Genomic DNA, 9,862 nt, shown 5'->3' with positions numbered 1-9,862 from the left:
CACCGGTTCGATTTGATTTGGTTTTGATGTTCCGCTCGAGCGTTTGCGCAATTAATCATCCTTATTACAATGCAGAAAATCTCTCAATTGAAAATTGGGTAATCGAATCGGCTGAACGCGCGCTTTCGCTCGCATACGTGTATTATCCGCACCACTATCGTCAGGAATTATTAAATCTAGGATTTTTACTTAAAATACTCCCGTAATTTGTGCAATTTTACTTCCCATACTTTCAACATTTCACAATTATTTCATCGTTTTATATTTATTTTATCTTTACATTCGTCCCTCAAATGTTCAAAAAATTATTTAATTATAAAAAATCTTTATTTAAATAGAAAATTGATTAAACATGCATCTTCAGTACAAGAATATTTAAAGTCTATTTGATATCAAAGTGGCAAAAAAATATGTTCAATTAATAATAATAATAATAATAATAATAATAATAATAATAATAATAATAATAATAATAATAAAAGAGCTATATTTAAATAGAAGATCGATTAAGCATACATCTTCAGTACAAGAATATTTGAAGTCTATTTGATATCAAAGTGGCAACAAAAATATATTCACGAATATAGAAAACGGGCTAACTAAGAACCAAGCGCGGTAAATAATGCGCGAAGTTTTTATTTTTTTTTATTTTACATATTCAATTAAATTAAAAAATATATTCAATTAAATTATTGCTGAGGAAGATACCATTGCAAACACATTCACAAAAATTTCTTAGAGAGAAATAATTATAATTTTACATTATAGATATGTTTTTAATTATTACGTGTTTTATTTTTACGATTTAAAAAATTATCGTAATCCGAGAATTGAATTATTTTCTATTAAGCATATTCCGGGTTATATAAGCAAATAACTATAAATATCAGTTTAATCGAGCCAACTGAGAGAAAAAAATTAATCACATTAAAAAAGTTTATACTTTTCGATAACAACAATTAATGTCTTGTAGAGCTAATAAATTGAATTCAGTATTATTTTTTCACGGTTTCTTGAGAATTGATGTTCGCGTTAATCGCGTTTTCCGACCTTCAGATGAATGATAAATACAGACACGAAATCGAAAAGTAAATTGTTGCACGATCTGACACGTGCAAGGCGATTGTAGTGAGAGAAAAACAACTTATCTCGAATATCAATTATGCCGTCTAGATCTGCATAATTTAAAATGTGAAAAAAACAAATTTACATTGCGGAATGATTGGAATGATCGCGCGGAATAAAAAAAATAATTGGATAAAAAATATTTATGAGAACGAATTAAATTGACGCTGGCATTACAGTGTATCGTGTTATCTCAAGCGTGGGAATGACTATCTATTGACACATCTACTCGTACATCATTCAATGTAGAATTACTCGATTCGTTAATCAACACGGCAATTTATCGCAATGTCAATTTTCCAATTTTCCTAATTGATCACGTATATGCATACGGAAACACGTAAGCTTATGTACGATTTAATAAGTTACGAGGCGGGGGGAAAAAAATGAATCTGTTAGCTAAGTTGCCTGAGAAATCGACTGCAGCAAACAGCTGAATTGTTCGCAATAACTACATTATCAAACGGTTCTTCTAATTAAATCAGGTTTGCTAGAGGATTTTTACAAAAAAAAAGAAAAAAAGAACGTTTCTGATTAGTTATGACAAATAAGAATATTACAGTGCGTCAATAAAATAAGCAGAATTATGCATTCCTATTTATAATAACAGAAGCAAACTAAGTTGCAGAATCATGCATTCCTATTTAATAACAGAAGCAAAGTAATTGAAAGTTGCATGTGCTGAAAATTACTCATTCGAATCCGCTTATATATTTTTTTATTTAAAAGCTAACATATAATTTTCGAATCTATTCTTAGGATCTGTTTTCAAAAATCTTATATAACTTTCCAGCGCTTTTAATATTTAGATTAATGCTTAAATGCATATATTATCATCGGTTTCGCGGCACGATATGCTCTTGGCGCCCATTTAAATGTTAAGTAATGTCGCACTTTGTATAATATCGTGTTACCGTAAACATGTAATATGCATAATTCAATTTGAAATAAGTGATCAATGACAAGAGTGCTTAACGTTGAAAAATAAAATCTCTGAGAGAACGTTGCGTCTCGTCCTGTTACATTAGAAATGAATACAATTATATCGTCTATTAAAAATAGATATCCGATCGTTAGTTTCGCTCGTTTGCCGATGATCGCGTTCACTATCAACGGCTCGTTCGCTAAACCATTCGCGAAAGCGATCCCCGAGGGAATCTGCGCGGTTAGAGCGCGGTTAGGCCAATTCTCCCAATCGGACGCGCCCATTCACGAACAAAGAGGGCTCGAAACGCGAGCGGTGGGCCGTAAACTCGTAAACGGTAGTTCGCAACCGGAAGTGATGTTGTTGGATAAGTGGCAGTTATCGATAGCCTGTAGTTAACGCGAATACCACCGCGTCAGCGGAGAGGAGGAGGCGCAAAACCCTAAAGGAAACAAAGATTCTCGAGCGGCAAGTCGAGGTATCACCCACGCAAATAACAGGGCGGACGTCGAGGCTGTAAAAAATTTTACAACCCTCGTCGGATTCTTTTATTTCTTTTATTTAGCCTCTCGCTCGCTCCGCGCCGCTTTCTCCTCTCGCGGGTCGCGCATCGAATTTCTTTCCTCACTTGTAGAAATTCGATTGGACTCTTATGTCTCAATAACTGCGCAGCGATTTTCCAGGTGATGATGATAGCGAAACTTTAATAAAATCTGATTTGCGGTTAAATATTTAAGATCATACATTGAATCTATAATGGAAAGAAGATATCATTTTCATACGAGAGTAAAGTCAAGAAACGTGAGAGTAGGTTTTGACTTAATACATCTGGAGAGAGAGTTCGTTTCATTATGATTCAGTTTACCCAGCCATGCAGCGTATATCCTTCGCGTTTATTTTAGTCGCTTGTAACACGGTTTATAATAAAATAATGAAAAAATACCGAGATTATCCGTTATGTTAGCCTCGACAAATCAATATGTCGCGGCGTTTTTCCGTGGATATACGTTTTTCGTATACGCGCGATCGTTCTTTCCGACGTCGATCGTTGCTGTCATTAAGCTCCTGGAAGGAGAAGCCCTGCGGATAATTAAAGAGATTTGCAACGGCCGTTTTTGCGAGACCACAAATAATTGCGTATGGCGTGAGAGAGTCGCGACACGATCGAGCGATTCCGGAGAGAACGAGATTTCGAAATGACGCGGAAACGGTAGATTAACCACGAGCAAAACGCTCGAGATAACGCGCGCGCGATGCGCGCGATGTGCGTTTCCTTATTCAATTAATTACCGCCACAATTTGATATGCGCAAATCGTCATGTAAGATTTTTAAAAAGCTATCGTGGCGTTGGGCACAAGTGTTTGCCGTTGCATCAATTTTCGATTATTATACTTTACGTCACATACCTGCATTTTCAAACAAACATGTCTAACTCTTATATTTGTGGTGCTAAACAATTTTTTTGTGTCACACGGTTAACTTTGCGAAAATAGAACAGTAGAACCATACGAAATAATAATGAGAGATCGATAATAACAATTCAGTTATAATTTATCTTCATGAAATTACATTTTTCAAGTCTTCAATTTGTTACAATTCTTTAGATTCAGCCATTAATCAATCCACGTCACTTATCAGATTTTATCAGGAATTTTTTTTCTTTTGCCTAACACATGCGAATCAAATAATCCGTATGTGAGAAACAGCACGGAAATCTTGATATACGAATGCAGGCGCGATCTAAGGCAGTTAAAAAGCTATTTATCCAGATCCGCGGTTACTTATTGCACGCAGCAGTATGCAATATCGTGTTCAAGTTCCAACCCACATGCTCAGAATCACACGAAGAGAACTAAACTTCACCTCGCTCTTTTTTTTTTTACCTGCGGTAACAATTTCCTCCGATATTCGCAACGATGGACGCGGCGGGAGAAAGCGGGGCGCGGTGGGATTTCCGCTCGGTTCCAGCCGATAATGCGCACCTTACACCGACGCGTATCGGCACGTAGCTATAGGTATCCGTAGATCGTGAAACAGTATAACTTATACGGCGCGAGATGTAGAAATTGCGATGCGGATTGCGCGGAGGACGAGCACGGCGCGGCGCGGCGGCTCAACGCGGGAATCAACTGCGATGCGCCTCATCGTCAATAGCGGGTCCGCTCATAATCGCCATTACCGCTTATCCCCTGCGATTACGAGTGACGATAATGCGCGGTGCGCGGCAGCGTCGTGTGTAATTACGCACACGAGGTGACCGCACGGGGAATACCGCGGCGGCGGAAGAAATCTAACGCGGATGTCCGCTTAATAACAGACGGATAAAGTAGCGAACGGGCGAATCTCCAAATTCATCGAGGGAACGCGTTTTGTTTTTTTCATTTAGGTCATTTAGGCCCAGTTTCACAAACATCGGTTAACTTTTAACCTTATAAATTTAACAGTGTACGTTCTAAGGTGGGCATTAGAAAGAGACAAAGAGCGAGTTAACCTATAAGGTTAAAAGTTAACCAATGTTTGTAAAACTTGGCCTTGGGAAAATGTTCGAAAGTCAGTATAAATCGCTGGGATATTGCGACTTGAACGAAAATATATTATTCATAATATATCGTGCATGCATTACGTGCATACACGATTGAATGCAATCACGAGGATCGCTCTATCCGCACTCATCTATGGAAATCTATTCGTTGAAGGGAATTACTTTCCCTCGGAACGCATCGCCAATGCCGAGTTTCGCGTCTCGCGCGAGGAATTGCTTCGCTAAATCGCGTCATGTCAAAGCCCGCGACGACGGAGACAGTCGTGAAGGATGTGAATTATTAAAATTACCGGGCGTACTAACCAAGAGAGAGAGGCCGAGGGAGTATTTCTTCCGCGACGGCGAAAATATCAAAGTCGAGGTCAATGAACACGAACCACGAAACCAATGACCACACGTGCTCGACGTCACGCTATGGATAAGATGTGGGCATGTGTCAACTATTGATAAGAATGCTTGTATGTAATAGCCTAAAAGTAACAAGATATCGGCATTGGGCATATCTGCTATCTACTTTTACTTTCAATATTAATTAAATTATTAATCAATATTAATTACCTAAAGGGCAGTTTTACGAATAAAATGTATGTAGAAAAACTTACAACTTATATACCGGAGAAAAAATTCTCTTTGATTACCTTTATTATGCTTGTATGTACAAATGAGAAAAGTACGTTCTGCACTGAAAAAAAAATTTGCTTACTTTTAGTAAATATATTTACTAAAATTAGATTTACTTAATTTAAATAAATAATGTTAAAATGTAAAACTTATTAATTTGATTATAGTAAACTAAAGCATTAAAATCAGAAAATGTTTTCTTCTTGAAACGTTTACTTGAATCAAATTCAGGTTTACTATATTACAGTGTAATAGTTATTGAAATATAGTAAATGAATTTTTAAAATACTAAATCCGAATCTTTTAATTTTAGAAATGGCACTTTAATAAATATTTACTTAATTTCACGTTTCCAAAGTTATAAAAATAATAAATGGAGTACTTATAAGAAATAAATATTTTCTTTAGTGCAATTTATTACATTTAAGGAAACGCATACTGAAATAAAGTTAATATATTCGACAAAAAAAGGAAAAGAATATTTTATTTGTAAGCATTTTTAACTCGACGGAATCCTATAAGTTCGCAACGACGCGCGACGCTGCTAGGTGGCGTATGATGGGAAACGTTTCTCAAATTTAAAATATATCCAACCATAATATATAAGCAGACTCCCTGCGAGGCGAAAACCACAGAGTCCACTGTCGTAAGACTCGTATATATATAAGTGGAAGAATCCCTTCTCTCTCTCTCTACAAGGATATCTCTTGGCGCTTGGACGCCAATTTATATATGTTTTAGAAAAAATTTTTAAAGTTTTTACTTATAGGTAAAAATAATTTATAGAAAAATTATTTTTTTAAATTAAATAAATATTATTAGAAAATTGTTAACTTATAAAACATAAGATTCATATCTCTATAAATATTGACTATATTGTATACAAAATACTTCTTAAAGTTTATGAATTCTTTATTTAATGAAAAAATGCATTTTGTTGAAAGTAATAAATATAATTAGAAAATTACTAATTAGTAAAAAATAAAAATTATATTTCAATAATTATTAACTGCATTGTAGTAAATACTTGTTATAATTAATTAATTATTTCCTTTATAAAAGAATTATGTTGTTCAAATAAATACATACAGTTTCTTATTTTTAAAAAACGCGTTCACAGTTGCATGCAAACACGCGATTTACTAAAATTAAGCTAAATTTTTTTTATTTTAGTAAATTTTTTTCTCAGTGTGCTAAAATTGCATTTTGTAGCTCTCTATCAAGAGTTTTATTAATTTACATTCAAAATGTCAAAAATAATCACACACTCTGGTAGAAATTGCCTTGCCAGCGCCACGACACTTGTCAGCGCCATGCAAGTTTGCCACGCCACAGCCTTATCCTAAAAAACTGGAAAGAGCCATATCAGGGCCATGTCCGCGCCTAATATGGCATTTACATAAAATTGAACGGGCGCAGGTCTGGATTTGACTGAGTTTCTAATGCGATCCACACTTGCGCCACATTAGGTGCTGTCGAGATTCTTCTCTTTGGCTTCTAGATCGACTTCTTAATTGTTTTAGAAATTATTAACATATGTACGTATGTTAAAATTGAGACAGGATTATTTTATCCTTCACCTGCCGAGGCCGGGGTTCTTCGGCTGGCAGGGCTCTACTAATTTATCTGGCAATAAATGATAATAAATAATAATAAATAATAAATGATAATAAATAATAATAATAAATAATAAATAATAATAAATAATAATAAATAAATGGTAAATAAATAATTTGGTTCGGCAATAAATAATAAATAATTAAATTGGGCGCTAATCAGTTTTAGAAGAACTGATAGGCTACAACTACATCTATCGTAACGCTGCTGACAGCACTGCGCGGGGATATATCGCGGGCCTGCGAGCCCGTCCCTAATTGGCCCGCGCTATCGCGCCGAAGGGCCGCGCGCCTGGGAGGGGCGCGTCGCACGTCATCGATTCCTCTATCGAGCGCATTTTCGCGGTCGTTCTCCGGCGTTGGCACGTAAAAATTTTGGAGGTTATCGTGCCGTTATCTGCTGCTGGCTGCCGAGACCCGAGACCCGAGCCCGGACGGATACGAGCCGATGTGAAAGAAGAACACATTTTCGGTGAGGTTGCCGTGAACATTTCGCGTGAATAAAGCCACGACACCGCCCTCCGGGTCGCGTTCTTGCTCGTACCGACTCGTACATAATTCGCGTTAACTGCCGAGAAGGCTTACTTTGGTGTTGGTGGTCGGTATGGAGAGCGAGAGGCCCCGGGATAGTCTCGTTGGCTTCGGGGGATCGCGGATTGAGATTGCAGGCTCCTGGAGATCGCGACCGTGGAAGGGACGCAGGCGACTACGTGGCAGCGACCTGATTTCGAGATCGCGAATCCACCATTTCTCGCGTTTTTCGTGCTTGCAACCGCGTGTACCATTTCGTGTATTATTTTGCGTCGTAATTAGTGTTGCCGTGTACTAGAGTTTGATTGAGAGTGTCGCGCGTGTTAAGCTTCGGAAACGTCACCCGGGTACCCACGGGTATACTCTCTTCTCCTTCTAACTCGCTGAGATAGAAAGAGAGCGGAGTATTGCTCGTGTGCACTCGGGTGATGTTTCCGAACGCAGCCTTATACCGGTGCGATATTAATTTAGATTTTGTGCCCTGCATCTAATTTTTCCAAATTTTTTCTTGTTGCTATTAAGTGTGACCAACATCATCAGTGTCATGTAAGGGATAATTTATACATATTTATACAGATGTCTGAAAGCGACGACGGCGAAAAAATGATTTATCGATTTAAAATTGTGAGATTTGTTAAACGTGGGAGAAAAGGTCTCACGAAAGAAATTGATATTGTCCCTTCAGCCTGGATTGACTGAGACGAGAAAACAAAAAGATTAAAAGTTCCGTTTCTTCCTCCTCTATATACAAAAAAGAACATCAATGAACTCCACGATATGGTGAAACAAGAATCTGAAGTACCAGACTCATGGCCATTCTACAATATTGACATTGTTGGGCAAGCAAGTATGTAGTATGTACAAATAATATTTCCTTTTTTTTTAATAAAAGAACCTTATGAATATTATATCCGAACTGACAAAGGTGTTCACAGACTAGCTCGATCCAACAGATCACAGCTAACGCACATAATGGTGATGCACAAAAATTAAAACTAAATTCTAAATCTATAATTAAATTGCGTCGATCTGTAAATGCCTTTATGTAGTTAAAAATTTTATTTTAATTAAAAATGGTAAACTAATTAACTTATAGGTTTCTATTAATTAATCGCAATAAATGTAATAAAATAATTATTTCAGAGACATTCACAGAAGCTATGGATCGTTTGATACTTCTTGGTCGAACTGAGACTGCTTTTTCGCAAGATTCGGAAGACGACGAAGAAAAAATAAAAAAAGCAGAGACAGTTTACCGACAACAAAAGTTGAAAAAAAAATGTAGATGAAATTAAAAATCTTTTTAATGAAATTCCTGTGTTCACAAAAAAATCTTGCAGTCAGTCAGGTTTGATGCATTTCAAAATGTAGAATAATATTATTTAACTTAACTCCAACTAAACACAATCCAGGTTTTAATATTATATTATATTAATTGTAGATAAAAATAAATCTGCTATGAAGTCATCAAAATTGTCGGAGAAGAAGTTTACGGCTGTAAGGTCAAAATTATTGGAGAATAATGTTACGGAAAAAAGTATTATTGTACCAACTGCAAAAACATCTGAACCAGAACCAGAATCAGAACTATCAAATAGTGAGTTTTTTGTTCTTTATTTTGTTCTATATATTTAAAATTTATTAAAAATGTGTATCGTGAACATTATTTTGATTATTATTTTCAATGAGTATTTATATGACTCAGCTAATGAAGCTGAGCATCATATCGCAAGCAAGCTTAACTTGACTTCGACAAAATGATATTTATAAAACGAACTGTAGTAAATCTGCGGGGTAAGGACCTACGGAGAGTCGCACCTTAGAGACTATTTCTGCGTTCTATTTTCGTTTAGTTTAAAGTACAGTCTTCTCGCTGCTTCTGCGTACTTACTGCAATCAGTAATTAATAGTCGACGGACACATACACTCGACTACCTTTTTTTCCATTGATAGACAAAGGGAGACGCGAGATGCGCTCAATTGCGTTTTTTCTTCCAATTTCATAAATTGCTCCATTTTTAATTTTTATTAAAATTTAATTTTATCGATTTCTGTACTGGGGTATACCACTGAAATTCTATCATGAACTTTTACAATAAGATAGGATGAGCTAGAATGTATTTAGGTGTACTCGCGAATAAAGGCCTTATAGTTATAGTGTTAAGTGAAAAGAAGTACAAAGTATTTGTTTTTTATCTGGAACATAGAAAATTAATAATTGTAAAACTGTCGATGTAATAAGACTGCGATTATTTGCCAAATATAAGGTATTTTATTTTTAATTATAATGGTGTCATTTTATCACCCTATTGAACTTAATACCACTTCCTTTATCTCGTTGATATAGAGTCACGTTTGTCATTGTATACATATTTATTTTCATGTTTCCTAATTTATGAGATAGTAGTTAATTTAGGAGTAGTAAATATTATTAGTTCAATTGACAGTCTGTTAAAAATAACTAATTAAATGAATAATCTTTAAATAAATGCATTATATGG

General features: G+C 35.7%; 1 long non-coding RNA gene across 1 annotated transcript; it reads left to right on the top strand.

The window, feature by feature from the left end:
* Positions 1–6,958: 6,958 nt before the first annotated feature.
* On the top strand, positions 6,959–9,643 carry LOC139782629 (uncharacterized). Its single transcript, XR_011720933.1, has 4 exons — positions 6,959–7,302; positions 7,938–8,208; positions 8,505–8,709; positions 8,803–9,643. It is a non-coding gene; the product is annotated as an uncharacterized lncRNA (long non-coding RNA).
* Positions 9,644–9,862: the final 219 nt, after the last annotated feature.

This window comes from Temnothorax nylanderi, unplaced genomic scaffold, assembly GCF_030848795.1.
Source record: "Temnothorax nylanderi isolate EJ_2023f unplaced genomic scaffold, tnyl_v1.0 TNYL_tig0430_pilon, whole genome shotgun sequence".
In the NCBI taxonomy this organism is placed as follows: domain Eukaryota; kingdom Metazoa; phylum Arthropoda; class Insecta; order Hymenoptera; family Formicidae; genus Temnothorax; species Temnothorax nylanderi.
The sequence above is the reverse complement of the archived record's forward strand: the minus strand, read 5'-3'. Positions and strand labels throughout refer to the sequence as shown.